Here is a 12,520-nt window from a genome sequence, read left to right as displayed (position 1 = left end):
AGTTACTGCTAGAAAGATGGGAGATGGTGTCTGGGGGTGTTTGCTTTGGTTCTTTTTAATGTCTGTGGTGGAAGGTGTATGTGAAAAGGCTGTTAATGTTTTCTCATCAGGAGAAAACTGCTTACGTATTAATGCAGTGACTTGTTTGTTCACTTACATTGGCAAGGTGAAAACACCTATTGAAAACGTGCCATTGGAAGTAGCCCAGCTCTGATGGCAAAGGAGTGCCTTGTAATTACTGTGCATGTCGCGTGGTACAGAATCCACGTGTCCCTTCACGAGGGGGCTATTACTGTACAGACTGGAGCATCTCTCTCCTTTCCTCACTTCCACCATCAGAGTGAGAACATAGTACTAGATAACTTTTATCTATTATGCTTTGATTTGCGTTGGGCTTTACATTCTCTGTTATTTTCCTGTAAATTGTATTGCTCTTGGAAAGAGAGGAAACGTTATAATCCTATGAATAATGCATCATGTGGCTGGTATGTTTTTCTGTGGGCAGTATAGATTTTCTGAGAACGATGGACAGGAGTGGATTTCATTCTTGGAAAGCAAGTAATTTTTCAAAGTTGATATGGGTCATGTGCATGTGAAAAGGTCACTCATTGCTATCTTAAATTAGTTACCTCTCATTTAGAGGTAATAGAAGTAGTTTTAGACATAATTACTGAGCATATAATTAATCAAAGTTTTCTTGCACAGTTGGGTTAAATTGTTGTGGCTGAGTGCTTAGTACCATACTGGTGCTCCCTGGCTCGGTCTCATCTTTAATGGATTCCAGATCTGGTGGTTTCAAGTAACAACAGCTTTTCCAGATCCCAAGACAGTAATGAAATACACAGAGGAACTTCAAAGGACACTCCTCTAGGAAGAAAAAATGAAGTTAAGTGATGATATAGTCAACTGTGGGATATTTTTATATCCATAAAAGATGTCAGGCCTATCCCAATGCAGCAACAGGTGAAATCTGAAACTGTGCTTGACTAATAGACGGTGCTTCACATCTACCCAGACTCTCCTAAATGGTTTGGGACCTGTTTCTGTCTGGGGTTTCCAGGTGGATTTCTTTGTGTTTTTTCTAGTCAACTCTGGCCACACAAAGAAAAGGTGTTTGCGTCTCCCTTCCTTGCTTCTAACAGTCTTTGCTATTCAGTAGCGAAGGAATGGCCCGGGACGACCTGGAGCCAGGTCTACTGTGAGAGTAGCAGCATAATCCCTGCACCCACTCTTCTACCACGGCCGGCCATCCTGCTTTGCCTGTCCTCGGCGTCCCCGGGGGGAGGTCGCTGTCACTTCCAATGAACCCTGCTCTGCTCCCTGGGCCATCGCAGTGTCTTCAGCAGGTAGCGTGCTCTGATTAAATTTGTGTGGCCTGTCAGAAAAATACATCTTTTCCTACCAGTGTTGTGGAAATGTTTATATGGTAATGCATTAGTCTGTGCTGAGCAGAGGGGGAAAGGCCACAGTCTCTTTCCTGCAGTTTGCAGAAGGATGACTGACAATAATTGCCCAGCGTTTACGAGTTGACTCGTTACAGGTCTTTGCTGGTGTGCATGCAGTAGGAGAACCACATCTGTACTACCTCAGGTCATTAAAGTCTTGATGTCAGGATGGTGGCATGGGACAGGACTGGCAGTCCCAGTTGGCGCACGCGTCTCTGGGACGGCAGCCACTGGTGGGCATGCGGAAAGGCACGTGGGGCCAGGACAGCTCTGGCGTCGCTGAGTGTGGGTGCTCTTGCAGCTCCTTCATCTGTTTGCAGGATGAAATGATGCTGAATTGTGCTGAGCTTTTCCTAAGGCAGCACGGTCTCGTGCAGCAGGTCACCTCATTCCCTGTGCCTTACTTACAGAAATCCTAATTTATGCCATTAGAAATGTTAAGAACGAAGAGTTTCAGCATGGTTCACATTTTGCCTGTGCACTGCAGTGGGTCTCAGCTAATTCATCAGCAGTGGTTTGTTCTGCTTGAAATCCGGGAGAATGGCTCCTCTCCCGAGGTATTTCTTCTGACTTAATTGCCAAGTTATAGTGAAATATGAGGTTCGTTGTTGTCTGCTGGAGCGCTGGGGATTCTGTTTTGTTGGCACATTTTTCATGACCTCGTGTCAGCAGCATAACTAGGCTATGAGATAATTTGTATGCTTTAGATGAGCAGCTGCATGCATCTTAGCCGGAGAGAGAAGTTAAGTGTGATCAGTCCAGTGGAGTTAATTAGGTAGAACAGAGAATTAACTCTAAGCTTGTAGATTAAGTGATGTCAGACCATGCAAGATGTATGTAACTTTCATGCAGGTGGAAATCAAAATGGTCTGAACTGGTACACACCAAGATTTAATAAAAATGAGAGAAACAATAGATGCAAATGTGGAAAAAAATTTACAGCCTTTTAACAGCTGAAAAGGAAAAAGTGTTGGACCCTTATTTCCCTGTGTTGCTTTGGTTCTGCAATGGCTTTGCACTCATTTCATAATTAAGCAGTTTTGAGGTTGCAAGGAAGGAGGCCACTCTTCAAGCCCCATTCCTCGTCCTTGTGCTGTTGCATGTGTCACACGGTTATCACAGGCTTCTGGAAGCTATTGAATTTACTGTCATTTTGTTGGCAACAGGGATGAGGGTTAAATAGCGTAGGAAAAAGAGAAGAAGCAGACTCATAATGGTGTCTGATAATCCTTAAACTGCCTCTCCTGTGGAAACTGTGTGAGTTGCTTTGAGGAACAATGGAGGACAGATTCTGCGCTGGCTTTTGCCATGCAGAAACCTGCCTGCATGGGAGGTAACCAATGCTTCGACAGGAGACCTGGTCTCTTGAGATGTCACCCCGAGGAGGCAATGGTTAAGACATTAGCTTTGTACTGATAGTCACAGCGTTTTTCTTATATATTTCTGATAAACCTCAATGTATTGAGTGTGTTTTCAGTGTGTAATATTTGGGTGCAGGAGTCTCATCTTAGCTGTCTTTTGGAAATCTGGGAATTGCCTTGAGAAAAAGATTTAGGGCTATTTAGTATTTGTAGTTCAGAAAAGCAGCAAAAGTATGTTATTAAACCTGCTTTTATTGAGTTTTATTGAGCCGCAATATCTGTCATCCTGGGCATCCTTGAGAGCTTACATGGTTTGTGTGCTTCTGTGGAGAAGGATGAAAAATACAAGAAAAAAGCCGCTGTAGTTTATTATAACAATGCAATTATCATCACTTGTAGCGTGTGTTGAGGTGTCACCTCACCAGGTCTCTCTGCCGCGTGCTCCCGGGGGAGCGACACAGCGGGGAAGGCCAGCTCCCTGTCCACCTGCCAGAGATGAAGCAGTTGGAGGTGGCTCCACTGTCAAAACTAAGCCACGATACAGAGAAACATGAGCATAAAAAATAGGTGGGAGACTTGGGGAAAAACCTTACCTTGGTGCCTACTGCATGGAGCCTGGTGGTCACAGTGGAGCTCCACCTCCTTATCTTAATGCCCTGTGTCAGCATGAGGTGCCAGATGTTGTAAACTCCAGTCCCTTCTCTGACTGATGGTGTCTGCGATGCCATACGGTGGCACACCACCTGAAAGGAAAAGGAGGGCGATTGTTGCATTAGCATGTTGTTACCTGCTTGAAAATTTACACAGGATTGTCACATGATGAACATTTTTAAACCAAGTAGGGATTGCAAGATTTTGTCCAACACAGTAATAAATGAACATGCGGTAGCAGAGAGCGTATCTCAGGAGAAAACCAGCAGAATTTAAAGGCTCCATTCCTCAAAATCTCATTACCCCATTCTTGTTTGTTGGTACCTGTTTCTAAATTCAAGGAGTCCCACAGTGAAGAGCCAAGATAGAAAATCTCGTGCTGCAAGCAAAAGAAAATGAATTTAATGAGTGCTGCATGTTCTACATCCCATAATTTTATCAGTAAGCTCTCAGACTTCTAGAAATTGCTCTGAAATTGGCAGCCCAGACTTAATATCTTCTACCATTTTGCCGTCACATGCAATTTTAGTTCTCAAGTGACTCCAATTTTAAACTCCCAGTGATTTAAACAGCTGCATTGTGCAAAGGCTGGAGTGAGGACATGCTTTTGTAATCAAGTAGCCCGACTCTAAATTTTATGGCGTGATGGTTACTGTGCCATTCAAACTATGCCCCATTACACAGAAGTGCATTCCTTTGATTTTACCAAAGAGACCATAAATATAACAAAAAGTATAGTTGGAAAACATTATTTCATGCCTGGATTTTTCAGCTTTTTGCTACTACAAAGAATAAATGAAGTGGTCTCTGAAAGGGGCATATCTTTGCAGTGAATTATGTTTGTATTATTTGTATGGCTAGCAGAGCTCATCATTAAGCTTACCAGAAAATATATGCCTGTTACAACATTTAGAGAAGCAGGGAACTTGGTTTTCAAATCAAAAGACTAAGAATGTAACTTCCTATTTCAGTAGTTTAAGACGGTTGAGGCTCAGGGTGTGGGGGGAGGAGGTTATTATGCTTGATATAAAAATGTAAAAGGTGTTCCATAAATGCATAAATAAAATTAATCGTCAGCAGTCATATGCTTGGCAAACTGTAAGGCTTCTTTGCCTTAAAATTTCTATTGTATCCTTTCTCTTTCCCCCCAAGGTGATGTAATGTTTTCATCTCTGAAACCTGGAATCAAGAACAATTTGGCTCCAAAATGGAAATCTGCTTTTGATTCAACATTAGGTCCTAGCAGACAGTACTTTTCAGTCCCTTTTGTTTGATCACTGCAGCCTTCCTTCAGAAAAAGTCCCAGTGCTTTGTTGCCAGCCATGATTGGCAGTGTATAGCCTGCGCGGTCTCTGTCAGCAATACTAAAGCTTAACTAGGTTCTATCATTAGTTCGCCACCAATGTGAAATAACTGAATAAATGCAATAAAAATTTTAAAATAAAAATGAATAGCTATACCATCTGGCATTAGTGAAGCAAAAAATAAAACAGCATGCACAGGTACAATAACTGAGAATTTAATTTGGGTAATTAAGTTTAATACATAATAAAATTTTATAGTAAACATTTAAAATGCTCCTAAAAATATAAGGGCTTATTTGCTCAATGTTTTATAGAAAGGTACTTATTACAAATAGATCTATTGGGTAATTTTGCACTGTGAGTTTTTATGTAAAGTATTGACTTACATGAAAGCCCAAGTGCAAGCCATTGGCAAGCAATTTCAGCTGGTGTTGGATTAGATCCAGTGGGGCAAAGGGCAAGCTTCGTGCCACCTTTAAAAATATAATTGCTCTCTTGCAAACATCAAATCAAGTATTCTTCCTTGCCAATGGTTTGTTGGTTTGGGTTTTTTTTTTTTTATGTCCAATAGTAGATATTACTTTCCGTCCCTCCGCTCCCCTTCCCACCCTCACCTCGATTGGTGCTTCCCTGAGTGGTGAACCTGGTGTCCAGGCACATTCCAGCAGCATTTGCAACAGCCAAAGGCAAAACAGTACTGTGACGGCTCCTGCCCTTGTCCCACTAACGCTGCTGTGCTTGGGACCATCAGAAGTCAGCAATCCTCCCTGCCACTGCTGCGCCGTCTTGCCGAGGGCAGGTTGGATGCCATCAGTGACAAAGAGGAGGCAACGGACAGATGAGCCCTGGCTGAGGTTGCAGTCAGATGGACCGGTGGGGCTGTGGAGGGACAGGGTTAAAGGCTTCTTGCAGTTCTCCATCCCTGTTTCCTTCTCAAAACATAGGTTAGTCCCACCTCTGATTTTCAGTGCTTGGGTTGATAGCCCATGGGCCCCACTGAAAGTGTGTGAATAAAAGGGCTTCAAGGCACTGGATTTTGGACGTTATCAGAGAAAAGGTAATAACAATAATGCTGGGCTGCAGATTAATGCCTTTAGAAATGTTGATAGTGGTAGCAATTTGCTAAATTGTTTATGGGTTAACCACAGCTTCAAGGCTCAGTGTGCTGTGCTTCACCATCAGCTCACTCCAGAGAATCAGGAATTCTTGTCTGGAAGCAGCTCAGAGGCGCCAGGCACGGGCAGGATAATGCCAGTAGAAAGGCAAATTGTGCAATTTTACATTTATGTGGGTAAGAAGCCAAAAATTCTTGTGTGCACTTCAAGGATAGCAAGTACTATTTTTTCTCAGGCGTAAATGTAAGAAGACACAGTAAAATGTAATATGAGTCCCTTCAGTAACCCAGAATTACCATACCAGGCAGAGCGGGGGGCCATTTTGTGCATTGTCAGGTCTTTGAAAGTGGCTTGTGCTCCAGGCTACAGATGATGGTCCTGTAATGCTATACCTGCCCACTGGAGGACTTTTTTCTCTGGTCTCATGAGTCTGCCCTGAAATACGAGTGTTTACCTCTTTTTAAACCTATTTACCTCATTCAGGACCATCTGATGTTCTCGTTTTCTGTGGAAATGCCTAATTTGTATGTGAACCCTATTAAGCTATTGAATGCAATGATAACATGTGGCAATGAGTTAATAGGTTATGCACATGCTGTGCAACTTTTTTTAAAATCAGTAGTAAATCTTTAAAGCTGTTTAAAATCTGTTTGCTCCCCTGTGCACAATTCTTCGCTCTGACACAGTGATAATGGATAAAATCACCCCATTCTTTCCTGTTCTGCCATTATTTATACAACTGAATAAGTGCCCTTGTGCTTGTGCCTGCCCCAAACTGAAAACTTAGCATATCATGGCTGATTTTTATTTCCTTCTCATAGGTCTCCAAGTTTTGCTCTGTACTGTCTGTAATAGGGACTAGCCACTCAATCTGAGTTGCAATAAAACTCTCAATATTTCTCTTAGAGTGGTCCTTCCATTCTGGGCAGATCCTCTACCTTGGTACTGGGGAGACTGCTATAGACTTGTGCCAGTGGAAACATTTAAAATCATGCAGAGCATTTGAAAACCTGGTGGTTTGTTAGCAGTTTCTCATGCTCGATGAGCATCAGTAGAAGAAATATGGCCACAAGCACCTGGAGACTGGTGGGCAGCGCATTTTGGGGCAATGCTGGATCCTGATGCTGGCCAGGGGTTCTTCCTAAGAACCTCCCCTTGGTGACAAATATTCTTGTCCTTCAATTGTTTTACATTGACTTTCTAAAGTCAAGCACTCCAAAGTTCAGAAATGTCAAACATAAGGCCATTTGGACAACTTTAACGCAGCTTTATTTTGCCAGTGAATGGCAGACACATTGATTACACAGAACTGTTTGGTGAATGTGTGGTATTACAGCACCCAAGGAATGCTAGAGGGCTTTGCGTGAAGGCTCCTGCTGTCTCTGTAAGCTGTGCTCCTATTTGCAACAGCCAAAGGCAGGTAACAAATGAGGGAGTCAGGATGTGGCTGGGAAGGAGAGACCATGGTGGGGATCATCATGGAGATTGATGGTGGGGATATTTGAATACCAGACAAAAATATAATGTAAAAGTAGACCTGGCTTGAATAGGTTTATGTCAGGGGCAGGAAAGCCTAAAATTGAGATAATGTAATAATGAGTTGAGCTGGGGTAGATGTCCATGTCTTTGCAGAAAGCTGCATTCTGTTGATAGCATTACTTGGCCTGTTGACTCATCTGTGGTTTTCTCACTTGAGTTCTGCATTCGGGATTGTGGACCTTGTTCAGTTTCTTTGCTCGAGCGCAGGTGTCAGCAGTCTCTGCAACTGCTGTGTCCTCTCACATCCTCTGTTTCTTCTCCCCCTTAAGCTGACCTTTCCTATCAAATAAACCAACTCCCGCAAACCTGATTTTCTTTCATTGCACTGCTCGCTTTTCCCATATACTACACTTTCTGTCCCACGTGGGGTCTGGACTCTCCATTTTGATCACGGGAGCATAGCCAAGAGGCTGTTGGTGTTCACTGTGGGACACACGGCAATGGGACTGTGCTTTTCACTCCTTGCTTGCACACCACTGGATTTCAGTAGCACCTGATGTAAGTGTTGTTTGAACATCACCTCTACGCTTCAAGAGAAAACCCCTCTTTAAATCTCTATAACAGTGGGAAATGGGGAGACTTTTATCCTCTGTGTTGGTGTGGTCTGGGGTGCCAGCTTTTGACATGCTGGCAACTACAGCTGAGATCATGGAGCCTTTGCTTGTGCCCAGTTCTAAGGATGGTGTGACCTGCTCCCGAGAATATGTTGTGGATAAGGTGCAGGTTAGCATTATCCTGTGGGTTATAATGGAGAAGAATTTTTAAAGCAAAAGATCTTACAGGAGAAGGCAAGAACAGCCGGACCCCTGGTTTGTCTGGTCTCAGTGCTTCGTTTGACAGCTGGATCCTTTTAGTCAGGAATGTCTCATCTTTGGCTTTCACTCAGTTGTGTGAAACCTTATCAAAGCCATAAATATTACCTTAGCCCTTGAACTGGACTTGAAAGGGTAGTGAAAATCCCTCCACCCATAGGCCTTGGAAAGGTAGGATTTGCAAATAGGTCTTTTCTTTATGGCTGTGAAACAAAACCCTTTTACCAACAACAAACCCGGGAACACCTACAATACAAATCCCAAATGCAACACTTAAGCCATGTCCTAGGTGATGGAAATAATGAATATGTGATGTATCGGTAAGTCTTGTCTATGGTGCGGTAAATCTGTCTAAAATTTTGTAGGAGTTCCCCTACAGTGCGCTATCTTAGCAATAAATCATCTCAAGTCATAGAAACAGGACAAAGCAATGAAGATGCCACAACTGAACTGTAGAGCAGAAGCTAAATAATTTCCAACAAGTATTCACTTTATAGAAATACATATGCATAGTACACATAAAAAATTACATATAAAATATATATTCGTATAAAATCTCATTACAGGGCATGTCAGGTACACAGGTTTATGTGTCGAGTACAGCTTCCTTCTTTACATAACTACAAAAATGTTCCACAGTGCTTTGTTGCTTTTAACAAGTCTGCTCTTAAAACCACAGTTCATAACCTTGAATATCCACATTTTGAACTGGAATGTTTTATAGCAGTTGTTTTCATAGTAGTTTTCTCACTCATAAAAATATCCCTATGTTTGACATAACTATGAAAAAAATATTTTCATCCATTGCAACTGATAATAGGTATTTTTTCACTAATTGGCAAGAGACCTGTTAATCTGGAATATATTAGTTTCAATTGATTTGGCAATTGTTTGTGATTTTGCGCTCTGATAGAACAGTTCTGTATATGTATTTTGCATAGCGCTGTAGATAAAAAAACCTCTGCCAACTTGGCTGACAAAAGTATTCTCCCTGTTTTAGTCTTAAATTGCAGCATTGGTATTAAAATGGGCAAGCTTGATAAAAACAAGCCGTGAAGAGGTAAAATTGCCTTGAAAAGGAAATACAGCATTCACTTAAGCAATTCTTTTGTCTACAAAATATTCTGTGTAGACTCTTGTATTGCTTTGCTGGACTGCATCGCTGGGTACATACGGGACAGTTTGACAACCGTAGAGGTACCGGAAGGAAATGTTATGATGTTCACAGAAGCATTTCCAGTCCATGCCTGTTAAGCAAACACATAGATCTGTAGTGAAATTTAAATAAGGCTTATTTGGGAATTTTAAAATCTGTTAAAATAATATCATATTGTCAATACAAGTCTTAACCCTTCTGTTAGGGTTTCCAGTTGATGTCAGGTGTGGTGTTTGAGATATGAACTCCTCTCCAGTGTGAGAATGTGGAAGCTTCCAACTAATTTCATAGCTCTGTAGGAGCTAGTAGATTATATTAATTTTACTCATTGTTGCAAAAGCTGCAGCTGCATTTTACTCGCTCAGTGTCCTTTCTGTGGCCTCTGGTCCACCTCTGTGGTCAGCTGCCATAATTAATGCTACTGACAGTAGCATGGCTGCCTCATCCCACAACATGGGAGCAAGTGCTTGCAGCTTACTTTGTGAGTAGAGAAAACCCTTGCTTTCTCTGGCAATTAACAAGCGGCATAACATCTCATTTGTGAGTCTTCCCAGGTCTCGGTGGGCAGCTGCTCAGCTGACCGGCCCCACTTTGTTCAGCGGACTGATAACCACATTATTTAGCACTGTATGGCCAGGAGAATCCTTCACTGCTGCTGCACACTCCAGCAAAAGCATTTGCTACGTACCTCTATTAATTACAAATTGAAGGCATCCACATATTCAGGATAACTGCAACATTTTCCCTGGGCATGTGGGAGATACTTGGCATTACCAACTTCGAAGAGGGAGAGAGGGAGAGAAGGAATATAATTCTGCTTGTGTATGAGGTAATGTCAATTCCTTGCAGTCAGGAGGCTGGGGCTTAATTGATATCATATGGCTAACAAATGTACTCCAAAGCCAGCCTCATTTGATTGCTTTTTAATAACTAATAACTCTCGGTGGGAGTCCAAAATATGTATGTATAAAAAAGCATGTTGGAGCTGCCTCTCTCGCCTGCCAAGATCACTGTTACTGAAACAAATTTGTACCTTTTGCAGTCCTGGAATAGACACCAGCAGTGGCTGGACACGTTCTCTCTCCGCCAGCCCCGGCCAGGAGCGTCTGGAGGAGCTGCAGGGAGGTTGCAGGGAACGTCCCCGCCAGCGGCAGCGGTTGTCCGCTCTCGCTGGGGTTCGCATCGAGCTGCGGCTGGAGGGGGGATTGAATCCCTCCTGGTATTCTCCCCTGCTTGCCCCGGCCGGCTCCAGGTGAGCGTGCCTGCCCAGAGCTGCAGAGCTCGCAAGGGCAACGACGGGCCACTGAGTAATATTTCTGTCGTGAATCATTTTTTCCCGTGGAGTCCACTGCCTTCCCGAGCCGCAGATCTCAGAGCAGGGAATCGTCCTCTGTGATGGGGCGGGAGACTCATAAAGGGTTCAGCTCCCCAGTCCCCTTTGGTAGCCCCCAAGCCGCCCTGCCCCGGTGCTCAGAGCCTCCCTGCTCGCCCCCGAGCAGCTGCCGGGGTGGGACTGGCTGTGCTGAGCAGAGGCACCGGCCGTCGCCCTCGGCCCCAGTGCCAGCACAGCTGCCTCCAGTTGGATTTCCCTGAGCAACCTGTTACACAAAAGCCCTGCCTGCAGAGCAGCGTTTGGGTGCAAGCAGGCTTTTGCAGAGCAGGGTGTATGTGAAAATGTGATGCGTTGATTACGGCTGACAGAACCAGAGGCCGAGTCCCACTTTCTTCCCTCCTCTCCCTGCCCCAGCAAGGCGGCTGAAGAGGACCAAGAGGGTGGCGCGGTGTCATGCTGCGTCACGCCGGCCCGCTGCCTCCCTCCCACCTGCCCTCCCCGCAGGTTTCCCCCTCCCTTCTTGAGCAGGCAAGTGGCCAGGGCAGGGCCGCGTGGGACCAGAAGTCACGGCCGCTGGCTGGCTTCCCAGGGCACCTCAGTCACTGGAAGCGGGTCATGAAGCAGCTGCTGTTCTAACTCTTGGCAGCCAAAATCCAGGGGGGCGAGTTACCCGGACACGCTCTGACTCAGAGCGGTGCCCAGGACCTGCCGTGAGAGCTCGTGGAGCCGAGCAGCTGCAAAGGGCCGGCACTGCCAGGGCAGCGCCCGGGAGGAGCTCCCACTTTATGGCATTTGTGAAGCTTCTCAGGGGAGGTTCTCGGTTGTGTTTTGAGCTAGAAGTGACTGTGGGGAGGCTGGCTGATTTTACTTTCTTTTTCATCAGGTGCCCTATGTGCGATGTAGAGCACTTGGAGTACTTCCCTGCCTTAGATAGTTTTAGTATCCACCTAGGCAGAGTTCAATGCACTTGAAGCTAAGAAATAACAGAGTGAAGTTTCCGACACATAAATTTCTTTGTTTGATGCCTTTTTTTATGACCTATTAAGCTAAACATTTAACTAGGAAAGAAGAAAAGCAAATGCCACATTATATGCACAGAGCACAGCTGAGTAGAAGATTCTAGCAGTGTATTTCATTTACCTAGTGAACTGGGAGATGTCAAGAATGGGGAAGGGAGCGTTTCTTCTCTGATTTGGCAGATAACCAGTGTTGGTGCACTTCTAGGGGCACTTAGTGTATGGACTTAAATTAAATTTTTAAGACTATATTATTTATTATTGGAAAACTGCAATTCAAGTAATACAGACAGAGATAATTTACAGTAGCATGACATGTCTCAGCAAATTTTAAGGTGGACTGTTTTGGCTGCTGTCTTAGACCTCAGTCTGATTTTGGATAAGTTTTGTACTCTGCATGTTAAGATGGCAGTGCCTGACAACAGCAGTGTACCTACTGACACTGCCCTAATACCGAGTTAATGGAGTGGAGCAAATATGATTGAAGAAACTCTTATACTGAACTTTCAGCCTAATATTTAGGTGTAGGCTACAATGAATTACTTTTCAACACTACAGATGCAAGATGAGCAAATAGCTTTAGTTTTGTTTCCAACATTGGGAAAAACAGGATAGCAGTGGATGGTAGATGCAACCTGACTTTTTAATGATAACCCCCATAAATGCAAAGAGCTAAGCAAGTAGGTGATATGTAGGGAAATGCAAAGTCACTTGTATTTGTGTCATGTATAGAGATTAAGATGATGTAAAATATCTCATTCTTTTCTAGTATTGAAATATCTCTCCTG

Source organism: Haliaeetus albicilla, chromosome 9 (assembly GCF_947461875.1).
Source record: "Haliaeetus albicilla chromosome 9, bHalAlb1.1, whole genome shotgun sequence".
NCBI classification, from domain to species: Eukaryota; Metazoa; Chordata; class Aves; order Accipitriformes; family Accipitridae; genus Haliaeetus; species Haliaeetus albicilla.
Note: the sequence above shows the minus strand (reverse complement) of the source record.